We start from the raw sequence: 14,738 nt of genomic DNA, 5'->3' as shown, positions 1-14,738 counted from the left end.
GCTGAAAAATATTTGAAATCCAACATTATAGCAAAATAAATTGTATTTTTTTTTATTTTTTAGCAGCTAAAGGGACAGAAATTTTTCTCAGGAGATGTTACTTGTTCACCACATCAACTTAAAAGGTGATTATGTGTTTGGAGCTAAATGCTAACGTCAACTCGCTGATATTAAAGAGGTATAACATTTACAATGTTGACCATCTAAGTATAGCATATTAGTGTGCAACATTTGCTAATTTGTTTTGAACACAAAGGGCTGACAGCTGAGGGAATGGCAATAGTTTAGCGAGTATTTGGTCGTAAACTAACTAGATGGATGAAAATTCAAGGATCACCCAAGTGATAACAATCACTTCATCCTGATGGGAAATGAATTTCTGCAATAACTTGTTTAGAATTCTTTCCATATTTGACTAAAAACCAAAAATGTCACCCTCAGTGGGACAGACAGAGTTGGTAGGTTTTTCTCTGGGCCCCATGAATGTGCATGCAAAACTGAATAGCAATCCATATAACTGTTGAGAAACTTCTGTCTGGACCACAGTGGTCTGCTGTGTTATGAAATAGCCCTGCTGGATAGTGTAACCATTTCAGACCTCCAAAAATCATTCAAATGAAGCAGTTTAAGCAGGGTGTAACTGCTTGTGTGATGAGGCATAGCGAGCGTGCGCTTCATTTAAAAGGGTCACAAGCCAAAAAAAAGGTTGGGAGCCATTGCCATAAACGTTGCACACGAGTTGCATGCTGGACGAAATCCACACACACGAGGGAGCAGATGAGGAGTCCAAACAGGAGGAGTCAGGAGCCAGATCACACATTTGTTACTGTGAGGTGAAGCTGCAAATCAGTGAGCTGATGTGATGTGATCTGGCATTAGAGGAGGGCAAATATTTGTGCTTCCTATGCAAAGCATGCCATCAAGGCATCACAAGGAGGTTTCCCAGATGTCATAAAAAAATGCAAATGCAAATAAAATAATTTACTTGTCAGGCTTGTACTAAATATCGACTTTACTTCAAGCCTCGAGCTTGACTACAGTTAATTCCATCTCTGAGCAATGAGCAGGTAGATTAGAGGTGAACGAGCTAGGTCTTAACACATACCAACGTCAGTTAAGAATACAATAGCCTTGCCCTCTTTTCTCGATTTGTCTTTCACTCTGAGCCCAGCCTTAAGTGTGTTGGATTTGTTTACAGATATACACACCCAGCAGAGGTTTGATCATTTTTTTTGTCCTGTCCCATGCAGTGCCTTCTCATGTGGCTCCTTTACCTGAGCAAATTTGCTCTGTCAAAATATCGTTTGAACCGATTCACAAAAGGTTGTGACAAAGCAGAGAAGCAAGGGTATAAGCATTGTGCTTTTCAGTCTGTGCAGCTGAATTGTTGTTCTTGCACAAATCTAAGAATTTGGATTGTTAAACCATGAAGTTCCAAACTGTGATAATCTGATTTTTTTTTTTTTTTCTTTGACAGTGTACCTTTGTTATGAACAGCATGCAATTGCACTTGTAAAGGATTGGATGTGAAGATCAATACTACTGCTGTGTCCTTTAGTTAAACTTGATGCTACCCCAATTAAACAGCTAGTTTGGCTCTGTGCAACACTTAAACTGCTGAAGCACACTACTTAATAGGATATATCTCGTTGGTTCATTCCAGTCTTCAAACTAAGCTAAGCTAACCAGCTGTTGGCTGTAGCTTTAGATTTAAGAGTCTGACTTCTCTTCTCTAACTGCTGGCAAGAAAGCAAATTAGCGTATTTTCCAAAATGTTGAATTATTTCTTTAAGGCAGAGGATTCCCATGAGTGTTATGTTTTTCTTAAGTTGCCAGCTGTACAGTTGCTATTCTCTCTTTCTTTGTATATGAAATTGTTCTTATTTGAAATGCCTTATTTCTATGGGAGGAACCCAGAGGGAATAATCTATAAGATCTCTAGGGTGCACACAAATACACGGCCGCAACACTCGAGGTATAAATCAATGTAAAGTTCACACAAAGTCAAATGACTTTTTAGATTGTCCAAAACTTCTCCTCGTAGCTCCTTAGAACAACATGACGGAGTGGTACAATCATTAGCATAAATCCGTTGGCAAGGTTTACCACCCAGTTAATTACTGTGGCTTCTCAGAAACCAAAGCAAGAGGAGACACATCAAGGGCAGTGCAGAAAAGCAAATAAGTTTAAAGAATTTGGAATTTCTTGCAAAATTAAAAATGGATAATCTTGTGCAAATTTTGTTTTTGTAAAAACAAGTTTTCTCTACAGCATGCATAAATGTGACCTCCAACGGCAATTAGAATCAGGAATTTTTAATTGTGTCTCTGAGTGTGTGTGCTAACCTGAACCTGCTGTTTTGTTTTTTGTTGTTGTGCTGCACATATTGCGGGGGTCCAAGGCCCAAGACTACGCCCTTTGAAAGCAGTAAAGAAAAAGGCTTGCAGTACATAAAGCAAAAATTCTAAAAGTTACACCCACATGCTGCTGTTGCATTCATCCTGCCACCTGTGGAGTGGGTGTGACCATCTTATCCACCAAATCTGTCAGACAGCTCACAGGCCATGTTTTGGGTGATGGAATCTGTTTTATGAATAGCTTTTGTTGTGTTTTTCTTATGTGTGATTGTGTTTTGTTTTGTTGTTTGTGTTATACTGTAGGCTGTTCTTCTCTTCCCACACAGTGATGAGAACAGTAACTGAGGTGTAGTTATATGGACAACTATCAGCTGGTGGCCATTTAGTACTGTGCCTTGTAAGAGACATGTGAAAGGTAGAATGAAGCATTGAAATGAAAAGCAGGGGGGAAAACATGTTTTTCATACACGTTACATTAAGATGATAAGATGAACTTTATTGATCCCGCAGTGGGGAAATTCACTTGTTGTGGCAGAACAACAAGTGAATTTCAATTTTATTGAAGAAGAATGAATGAAATTGTCAGTTAGGCAAAGAGTTGTGCAAAGACAAATCAGATTCCATAAAAGTATGTAGTGCTAAAAATGTCAAAACAGACGGGAGTGCTCGCTTTAGAGAAACACAGAGAAATGAAGAAATGAACAATTTTATTGATGAGGGTGAATGGCTTTGAAATATTAGATATATTCTAAAACATATATCACACCAACACCAACATTTCATCGAACTGCAGAAAAGTTGCAAAGCCGCTGTTCAAGCTGTGATTGAGGGCATATATTCAATGCTAATTTGAACAGCATAAAAATGCATGAAAAAAACAAACTGAGCTAATCACCTCTACCTTGAAAGCATGATCAGGTCCACTTTGTGCATTTACTTCAGGACTCACAAAATGAAAAAGTCTTCCATGATGTATTCTCTGACTGTTGTTCTTCTGTCTGTATGTACACCCTTCTTTGTTTCTGTAAACAGTAAAAATTGGTCCATCAAACTAAATAGAACGAGAGGCAGTAACATGGGTCAGAGGTGTGTAGGTGTGTGTGGGAGGTGTCAGTTTGCAACATCTCCGATATTATCGGCAGCTCCCTTTGCTTTCAAACCAAGCCACATGTTCCTGATGCTTGAGATGAGACAAACATCTACCACATGTCCTCCTCCACCTCCTGTGGGAGGTGTGTAAATATCCCCAATAGTTACAATCAGTGTACAGACTTCAGATTTCATCTGGGTTTGTTTTTCAACTCTCAATTCCCTCTGGATGTTACGGTCACTACCACCTTGGCAATGTATTCCACGCAGAAACTCTGCTGCACACTTAAGTGACCTACATGGTCTTCCAGGCCTGCAGCTGACCTTCTGGGGGATCCAAACAGAAGTTGCATTCGTTATCAGCCCACCTTAATGTAAGGTTTGAAATGTATTCATTGTCTAGCCGATAAAGGTAATAGTTTAGTTAACTTTTTTTTTATCAATTTACATTTTATTTAGGCACAGATGTGCTTTGGCATAAATGCTAACATTAGCATGCTAGCCACATAGATCATGCTAGCCTCCCAAAGACAATGCTAATATGCCGATGATGAGCAGGTGTTATTTTTACCATGATCACTAACTTAATGTGTTATCATGCTAGCACTTGTAAATAAATAAAGGTACAGCTAAGCCTTATGGGAATTAAGTTCATTAGTTTTACAGGTATTGTGTCATCAACCAAAGTAATGTAAAAATGAAAATACTGACCTGATCAAGGCAAGGACCACAAATATCTTTGTAAAATTTCATCTCAGTTGAACTAGTTGCTGTTCAGATATTTCAGTCTCACGTCACTGGCAAGGCCAAAGGTCCAGAAGTATTGAAGGCCCTAACTGATGCAACTCATTTGAAAAATGTCATATAATGCTCCTATGGTGCACTGTAGGCATCAGACTTGAAACCAAAAAAAATCACAGAACTAGCAGCTTTCTCAAAACATGAACTACACCTGCCAAATAAACAGCTTTGGCTGCTGGGTCCTCATTTGATACTTGAAGGACAATGTAAAGATGAATTCCACTCTCATCCTTCTCAGTTCTCTTGGTTATTTGCACTATGAGGATAAAGAGGGACTAGTCAGGCATATAGTTTGATATTTGCATATATTCTTAAACTTGTGGGTGTGGGATCAATGTAAACAGTCATCTTTCCTGTTGCTCAGTGTCCCAGCAGCACGATGCTCTGATGTACTGACCTCAGACCAGTGCTCTCAACTGGAGCTTGCTGTCGTCTCGTCTGAAGATTTTCACTATTCTACATTTTTTGGTGTACACAGAATGGTGTACAAAAACTCAAAACAAACAAATAAACAAAAAAAACAAGCAAATAAACAAAAATGTACATTTGGTTTTAATCTATTAACTCTACTACCCTGATATTATTATAAAATTAGAAGGGAACTTAAAGAGCTCAGACCTTTGCCAAGGCCAACAGTCCAATTTTCTATGATGTGCGAATTGGTTCAACCACTGTATGTTTGTATACATTTCCAAAAGCAGTCATGTACAGTTGTACTCACCTCAGCCAATAAGAGCATACAGGGTATGAGGTCAGACTATGTAGCTGTTACATCACTGCCTCCATCTCCCTCCTTTGCTTTGTCTCTGTTATGCAGGTTCAGATCTTTGTCTCTGTTTGACATGCACTTTATCTGTACTCACACAAAATCCAGACCATGATCATTCATTCCTTCATTCATAAAAGACCCCTTGGAGTCTTTCATTGGTGTGATTAACTTTTTCAAATTTGTTTCATATTAAGGTTTGCAAAATATTCTGCTCTGCCCCTAAAGATTTGTGTTTGGTCAACACCAAATTGATAACCAGATTTGTTGGGATGTTGTGTAAAACATAGATTTCAAGTGAAAACAGTACAAAGTCAGCATATATAATGTTTTATTCATCAGCTTAATTTATTTTTTTAAAACATATGCTTATTCCGAATTTGTGGCCAGCAACATGTTTCAAACAAGTTGGAACAGTGGCAACAAAACACTGAGAAAGTTGTGGACTGCTCAAAAAGCACCTGTTTGGCACATCCCACAGGTAAACAGGTTCACTGATAACACATGATAGGATTATTGAGGGTATAAAAAGGGGCATCCTCAAAAGGCTCAGTCATTCACAAGCAAAGATGGGGCGAGGTTCACCACTTTTTGGACATGATTGTATAAATTATATTACTACATAGGCTCAGGAACACTTGGTAAACCAGTTGGTAAACAGCCGGTAGTTCATTTGCAAATGACTGCATTCTGTTTTTAGTTACGTGTAACCCAACTTTTTTAGATCAGGGTTGCAACAATACAAATTAAATAGTTTTCTAGATTAATGTTATGGCTTCTATCTGACTTTTTCCATGCATGTAATATATGCGTGGTGAATTATGATCTTTGTTGATTTAAGTTCCTATAGTTTAGGCTTCGGTAGTTGCCCTTGACACTGTGCTAAATGTCCAAACTAAACCACAACAGACAATTCAAGTCTTAACTTTTTCTGGTATTAACAGATGGCACACATACAGACAGACCTGGGCGCATGGCCAGGGGTGTGAGTGTTCGTGACAAGGTGGGATTAGCTAAGACAGTTATACGTTGGTTAAGGGGCTAATACACAGCTATTCATAGGCAGTTTGTAACGTGTTGCCAAGAAACCTTCCCATAGGTGCAACCATAAATGATACACTATGAAAAATATCATAAAACCAGTTTTGCATGCTTTATCAAAACAGAAACGGAGAGGAAGCCAGCCTTGCTCAGAAGAAAGAGGTGAAGACAGAAAGGGAAAGGCGAGGAAGAAAGAGAAATGGCATGAGACTTAAGGAGCTCAAACCTCCACATAGTCTGAAATGGACTGATTTACACATGTTTGGAACATATGAAAGAAAAAAGTGACCATGTTCTCAGTATTCCAAATGTATGGCCCAATTCCAAACCAATTCAAACCTTTGGATTTCAAGTGTTCAAGTTCCCTGACCTTGAAAGAGCTTAGCTACAGTTTAGGGAGGGGTACTCATCATAAAGTCAGGTTACTTGTGAGTGTTCAAGGAAAATTCAGATTTAAAGGTAGTACTGGAACCTTGTCCTCAGTATGTGTGCTCTTGGCTCAACCACACATGCTCACCATGGAGACTGTGAAGTACTTTACAGCCTGGACAGGTGATCTGCATTAACCACTGGAACAGTACTTCAATCAGTGATGCTGAGACGAAGGCAGAGAGGGACACAATCTGCAACTTGATCTTGTTCGGACAAGACTTTAGAATCTTTATTTCACAGTTTCCTGTTAGTTTCTTTTGCCTCTGCAAAGCTGTAGAGCAAGGTGCAACTCACAGAGATCCAACTCTACTACTGGCAGGCAGGCTTCAAATCCAAGACCACCAGAGGAGTCAGCATCAAGAAACAAATGGGGTATTTACCTCAATCAGAATCCAGTCAACCATGGCCAATGATGCTCTTCAGCATGCTCTCTTGACACCTCTATTTGTTCAGTTTCTGACAGGGTCACACAAAATCAAGCAACTATAGCGTGTCTGTAACAAAATGAATTGTAGCTAAATGGTGTATTTGTACCATCTTTGTGGTGGTTGGCCTTCTCTATCTTCAGTGTGGATTACCATTTGCTTTACCAAGGACTTCATGTGAGATCTGACACTTCACTGACACCGTCCACTCAGTGACTGCATGTATCCTGGCAAGGACACCAAATGTAGCAAACGGTAAATGGAGTACATTTATATGGGGCTTCAAGTGCTTTAGATGCATGCCATATTCACCCGTTCACACACACATTCATACAGTGAATGTGTACAAAGTGTCGACCTGCTCATGTCCTCCTCCAGAAGCAAAAGCAACTATTTCTATTCAAAGCAGCCCATGATATTTCAATACTCAGCCACTTACACATACATTCACAGCCTGATGGGGAGCATTTGGGGTTCGGTATTTGCCCAAAGACACAACCACCAACCCTCAAATCCATGGACGACCCTAGTTATAGCAGAATTTGTATTCACCTATTCACCCCATCTCAGACAGAAATCATTTAATTTTAGGGATGTCTTCCCCACTTAATAAAAATATTGGAAAGCATAAACAATTAAACAAGACTAAGATTCTAAAGCCATGCTTGTGGCTCAGTGAGACTACTTAAAGCTGTGCTTTGAGCTAAATGTTAGCATGTTGATATTGTCATTCTGTGTGTTAGCATGCAATTAGCAGGTGATATTTACCAGATTCACAGTCTTAAGTTAATCTGTTAGCATACTAACATTTCATTTTAAACAGTAAGTATATCGCAAACTGGTGGAACTGTCATTAATTATGGATGTATAAGGTATTGGACAAATTAAAATTTTGGCCTCATGATGACCCTAAATGAAAAGTCAAGGGATCACCTAAGTTATTATAATGCTTCGTGAGGGGAACATAAATGTCTGTACCAAATTTCATGGTAATATATTGTTGTAACATTTTACTTAAATTGCCAATGTCAATTTCATGATGGCACAAGATGAAAATTCAGGTGATCACCAGAGTCATTATGATTCAACATTTGGGAACCACAAAAGTTGGTGTCAAACGGCAGTCCCTTCAACAGTTGATCAGAATATAACCACTGTACCGGCATGGCCAAAAATATATTCACACTTACCACACCACATGTATTTAGTTATCTGCAAAAAGTCCCTGCATGTACTTTACTACCTGTAGTAAATTAGATTATATTGAATAAAGTGTTGCCACAGTCTGAGCAACAGTGAGTAATTATAGTGGTTTCTGCCAACTTGTTAGTGCCTGTCTGCTTGATATCATTTTGGTCAGGTTTTTTTTTCTGCCTGCTTAATTACCCAACTTATGTGAAACTACAAAAAGCATCTCATTAGTTAACCAAAGAGAGAGAGCAAGAGACACACAATGAGAGAAAAGAACAGATAGAAGAGGTGGAGCAGGAGCTCGTGTGAACCAGTCTTGCCGCTTCAGGGGCGTAACGCTGGTGCAGCTTTAGTGAGAACTGTTGGCACTGCCCATGTCTGAACCCCCTCCACCCGTCTTTCACCATATCCATTCCCGCTTCCCCCACCTCTCTTCCTCTTTCTTTCTTTCTTTCTCCGTCTCTCCATCCCCTCCCTTTCTTCCAGCCAGTCCCGCCACAAAGCCCCACCCACAGCATGAGAAGACAGAGAGAGGAACATGATCTAACCACACTCCCAGAGATATTACCTCAGCAGCCACCCCCACCCCCTACACACACATGCACACACGCAAACATACACTCCTACCTTCCCCTCTGTCATACCCATACCCATGCACTCCCCCGTCACCTCACCTCCCTTCCCTTGCTCCCCCTGATCTCCTTCTCGTCCTCCACTCCCTACAACACTGCTGCCAGGCCGTAATGTTTTTCTTAGCCTCTCCTACACAGTTTTCACACAGTTTCCCTCTCCCTCAACATACAGCAACATCCCACACACCCTGGGCCCAGCTGACCCACTGAGAGAGGAGGTGGGAGAGCTTTGGGTGGGCAATAACGCCATCACTGAGGGACACACAGTGTGGCTGTTTCACTAAGAACACGACTGACAAAAGATTTTTAATTAGGGTGAAATGTGATTCTATGCCTATCCTCTTTGCTCTCACTGAATTTAGAACAAAGCTTGAAGCATCTTTTGGGGGTTTGAGTCCTTCTGCTGGCCCTCATTTTTGCTCTTCTTATTGTGTGCTGTTTTTGCAGCAGTCTTGTCGAGGCCTTGATGATGTGGGGTTGACAGGATGTGGTGTAGGATTCATTTCTGTCCACAGAGAGAGAGAGAGAGACAGCTTTAAAGGTTAATGTGTCTGTTATCAGCAGGTCTCGATACCTACATCAGTCTGTTGTGGTTTTCTCAGCAGGGCTAAACAGAAACAGAATTCATCTGTGGGTCTCAGCAGATATAGCCCCCTTTGAGGGGATGAGACAACAGCTCTTGAGAATGAAAGTAGGAGGGAAAGTTAATTGTCACAATTCTGCTCTCTTCCCATCAACTTATGTAAGAGAATATAGTTGGTTAGTTAGTTAGTTAAATCTAAGACTAAGACTGTAATCATACTAGCAGCTCTGTGAAGTTGGTGTATTAACGTGCTCGCAATGTGACATGCTGACATTTTGCAGGTTTAAAATTTACCAAGTTGACCACTTTAGTGGTTAGCATGTTAACATTTGCTTACTCACGCTCGCACTAAACATTCATTTTGCGTATATGTTAGTTGTAAACCGAATTATTGGACATGATGAAATGACCCTATGAAAAGCTAAGAGATTATTTACCTTTTGAGATATTTCACTCAAAACCCCAAATATGAACCTCAGGGTGCTGCTAAAGATCATCAAGATCACCAAAGTCATTAGGATTTGTCTACGCAAAATTAATGAAAATAAATCGTGTTGATGCTGAGGAAGTGCTTGGCATTGAGCTCAGATCCAGTCAGCAGGAAGTTTAGCTTTCTGATTTTACTAACTTCGATAAAGCATTGTTCAAAAAGAGCAAAACAAACTGAAAAAGGAATTCATTCATTCATTTTTTGACTATACATGACTTTTTCATGAAGTGCCTGCATTTCCCAAAACTGTCTATCATATCATATCATATTTTTTGGGATTATTCAGTTTGTTTTGAATGCTTTAGGCGATTATGAATGGGGTTTTCAGTATGGCCACACATTCTTCAGCTGAAATATCCTGAATGTACATACTATAGAGAAGCCACAGATCCCAGGGGAATATAATAAAAAAAGAGAGAGACAGAGAGTGAGAGAAAGATACAGCGCTGCTTCATCATTACTTGTTTACTGTTTCCAGATTGAGACAGTCGCATGCAGGACAATATAAAAGTATATTCAGTGAATGATAATAATCCCCCTGGTCTATCAATATCCACATAATCATTATGGCCAGCAGAGAGGAGAGGGTGCTGGTCAGTAGAGGATTGTGGGTTTTGCAGTTCAGGGAAGCTAAAATAGCCGTGCCACTGGTGGGGCATGTGACTACAGGGACCGGCGGAGCTCGAGAGCGTCCTGGCAGACTTGATGAAACCACAAACTGACACAAATGACTGGCCTTGATGCCTTTCATCTCAACAGGGAATCAGAGGCCCTGGTCTGAAACAAGCAGGCAGTTATAGGCCACAAAAGCACAAGTTACGAGTGTCAAGCCATGCTAGTGAGAAGGAAAAACACACACTGCTGAAAGGACAGGAAATGTTTTATTTAAACATTTTCATGGTAGTTTGATTGACGAAGATTCTTGACTTTTATTGGACAGTACAGTACAATGCCCTGTTTTGTCATCAGTTAGTCAAATGGAATTGAGATTTTACATTCTATACTTTAATTATCTGAAATTGATATGTGACAGTGAGGGATGTTAATTATATAAATAGTTGTGGGGTGTCTCCAGAAGTACTCAGAAACATGGCCCATGTTAGTATGTTTTCAACATTTGTTTTTCATTTAAAATTTCCGTGACACTGTGTGGACACTGCTGTGACGCAAGGTGGCTTTCGTTCACTGTGGAAGCCAGTGTTTATCGTGCGACTGGTTTAAGTGTTGAGTTAAACGACTGATAAAGAAGCAATTGTGCGTGTGCAACATGGGAACGATGCTCGACTTACATGCAATGGTTTTAAAGTATGCAAACCAACTCGCAGGTGTTTGTGCTTCTGTGTATCAGCATGTGCTTTTGCATGTGCGTGCTGCCTTGAGCTGGAGCCCCCTCACTGGGCGGCAACAGGGCTGAGGTAACATCACACATTTCTGTCTTTCTTTCTTTCTTTTTTTTTTTTTTTTTGATAATATATATAGCTGGAAGTAAAAAGCTCTCATAACTACTGCGGTTTTTAGTGTTGCCAGGTCAACCTGCCCACTCTACACTCAACAGCAATGGGATGGGATGGGTTGAGCAGGGGAAAAGGTGAGAGAGGAGAGGTGGAAATGATAGAATTTTGGGAGGGAAACATGATTTCAGGCAGGTGGTCTAAGGGAGAGTGAGGGAGGGATAGTAAGAGGGTGAAATGGCTTTGGGGGGGAAAGGAAGAGATGGGGATCAAGTAAGAGGAGAAACAAAAGGGTAAAAGACATTCAATAATCAAAGCAAGACAGAACTCATGCACAAAGGAGAATTTTAGGGATTAAGGAGAGACAGAGGATGATGATGTCCAAGGTGAGATGGATGATGATGAGAATTTAAGCTCCAAATTAGCCCCTTTTGCTCTTTAACCCCAGCACTTCACCCTCTTTTAACTGTCAGACAGCGCTGTCCTGGCATACCCTTTATCCACTTATTTTACATTAGATAAAATGTGTGCTTGCGTGCATGCATTTATGCATGTCAGTGTCCGTGTGTGTGAGTGGGTGTGTGTGTGTGTGTGTGTGTGTGTGCTTGCAGTGCCACGGCCTGCCAGCTGCCAGTGTGTAGTACTCAATCCAGCAAAGGCGAAGCCTAATTACAGACGCATGGCTACAGATTTAGCCGGCATGCTAACCATAACGGAGGAGGCAGCAGGGAGGGGATCGCTTGGAAAAGTCACGGCTGGACGGGAGCTTCACAAGAGCGGACCACAGGGACAAGGGAGGGGGGGTACTCTATTTCGGGATCTGCTACTCTCATTATTTATCATAGTACAAGTCTCAGCAAGAAGAAGCAGCCTACAATTGACAGCATACATCAGCACAAATGGGCAGAAGCTAAGCGAACCCCCACCCCACCCAAGCCCAACCGAGTCTTGTAGGTTGCTGTCTACAAACAGTTCAAAAACATCAAACAAAACAAGCACACAGCGGCATTTGCCTCATTTTGATGCGCCAACATTGCCATAACTGTATTTACAACGCACTTGCCTCCACCAGTGTAACACCCAGTATGAGCAGGGCGACACGGAAAGCACACTACTCATTACAGGGATAGATTCTTCTCGTGTCTCGCATATACTAAGTGAGATGGAAAGTTTTCCAGGTTGTCAAGCTAAAACTCTGCATGCAAGTGTGTATGTATGCGCATGCATGTATGTATGCAAGTCCGTGTGTGTGTGTGTGTGTGTGTGATGGACAGTTTGTGAAACCAGGGAGGGTTGGCAGTTAAACTCTGAGCTCACCCACGACTCTACCACTTCCACCCACAGTGTCCTCTATACAGCTGCTCTCACTGAGCCAAACTCACACTTCATCCTCATCCCTCTCTCTTTTTCTCTTTGTACTTCTCTCTATCGCTCCCTCCCCCCTCCCTCCCTCCCATCCATCCATCCATCTCTCCTTAATCTACTTTCTATATCAAATATTTCCTTCTCGTTGCCTCCATCTGTCTCTATTTTTCTCAGTTGCTACCCTCTACCCACCTCTTTCAGTGTGTTCATTTTTATACAAGCTCTTATCACTGGCAAGTCTTTTGCTTACTATTTCAAACTTTTGGACTTTTGACACAACCTACCCTGTCCACGGTCTCAGCGTAGGAAGAATTATTTTACACATGGAAGATGCATCATTTTGAGGATCTGCTTAGATGACGAGAGACCTGAAAACTGAGAGGAGTCACACAATATTGCAAGCGTGAGTAAAAAGCACTGGACTCATCTGGAAATAAACATGTCTGTGCAGGGGTACAGTCACATTCAAAGTCCACTGTCTTGGTTAGAGTACAAAGTTACAGTATTTTCAAGAAAAGAACTCTCTAAAATTCATATTTAGCACTTCTTGTGTTCATTCAATTAGTGTATAAATAATCCATCAGCCATTTGTACAAAAAGATGACTCAGCGATGAAAAAGAAAAAGTCATCCACAAGAACAGAGGAGTTGACTCACGCAACAACAGCTCATACTCAAAACCAACTCAGTGTTTGTGCTCTGTTTATCAGGGATTAGTGAACCAGAAGTCGCACGGTGTTATCACGATCAACCTTTCAGTGACAAAAAGAGAAATTTGTTCTTGAGTTGCATTTCTCTGAGACTCCCTGAACTCGATCTGCTGACGCAGCTTCAACTCGTCCCCATCAGCTTTATAATAAATGTTCTTGAAGCAGCGGCTGTCCTCCTGAAGCTGCCAAACAAAATTGACAAAATTGGCTCTTTTTTGGATATGGCAAGAACAATTGTGGTGATAGTGTTGGGTGGCCAATTTTGTTCTGTGCCCTTAAAGCAATTTTCATCATTTAAAAATAGGCTTCACTCCCCTTCAACCTGCACACACTGGTACACTCACACACACACACACACACACACACACACACGTACACACAGTGAGGCTGATTAAAGGTTCACATGATGTATAATGGTTTTGTGTTTTTCACTCAGTGGACTGGAAAATGTTGTCGCACTAATAAAGTGCAGGTTCGGCACACTAAAAACAAAGACAAAGTGCACTGTAGACTGATAGCTGTTTCATTAAAATGTACAGAATATGTTTTCTAGCTTTAAGTGTCTGAATACATGATAATGATATACATGGTACATGATAAATAAAAAGACAGGCATGCGGTTTTGTATCTAATAAAAAATGCCACATTACAAATAAATAAATAAACAGTAAAATGCTGCTTACACATTGTTATAATTACAACCCGATAATGTCTTATTATAATAGTTTAGAGACAGGGCCCATAATGAGCACTTTTACTTTTGATACCTTAACTACTTTATATACAGTTCAGTAATTTATTTTAGTGGTTCTCAACCTAGTGGTCAGGCCTCCTCCAACAGTCACAAGACAAACATGAGTGGTCGTGAGATGGTCATTGTGGTTGGAAAGGTCTCCAACAGGTAAACACCTCATCGTACCAGAGACCAAGCAACTCAGCAGAGCAACATTGCATCTTTACGTTGCACTCAAAATAGCATCCACATTTCTGTAGTCAAAATGATCTCAACCAGTTGATGTAGCTTACACTTCTGACAAGTGTCCTATTTCAAATTACTTCAGAAGACATGGCTGACACACAACCCCACCTATGTGACGTGTTGCGTCCGCGCCCCGCGTATTTTGGCAGCAGTTGTTACTTTTTGTTGTGAAATATTGGAGCGTCTTACCTGTTTGGGCCTCAAACAGTTATTTAAATAAAAGTATGTGAACGGTTCAAAGGGGAAAATGTGGTTTTTGGGAGAACTGAAGACAACTTAAAGTCATCTAAAAAAATATGAATACAGGCCCAAACCACGCACTGCTTTTTTATCACAAGAGATCACAAGTTAAAAATGGTTGGGAACCACTGGTTGTATTTTATAAACTCATCACATGTCTTTTATGTAAAATCTAAATATGAAAAGT

This window comes from Scatophagus argus, chromosome 20 (assembly GCF_020382885.2).
Source record: "Scatophagus argus isolate fScaArg1 chromosome 20, fScaArg1.pri, whole genome shotgun sequence".
Lineage (NCBI taxonomy): Eukaryota > Metazoa > Chordata > Actinopteri > Scatophagidae > Scatophagus > Scatophagus argus.
The sequence above is the reverse complement of the archived record's forward strand: the minus strand, read 5'-3'. Positions refer to the sequence as shown.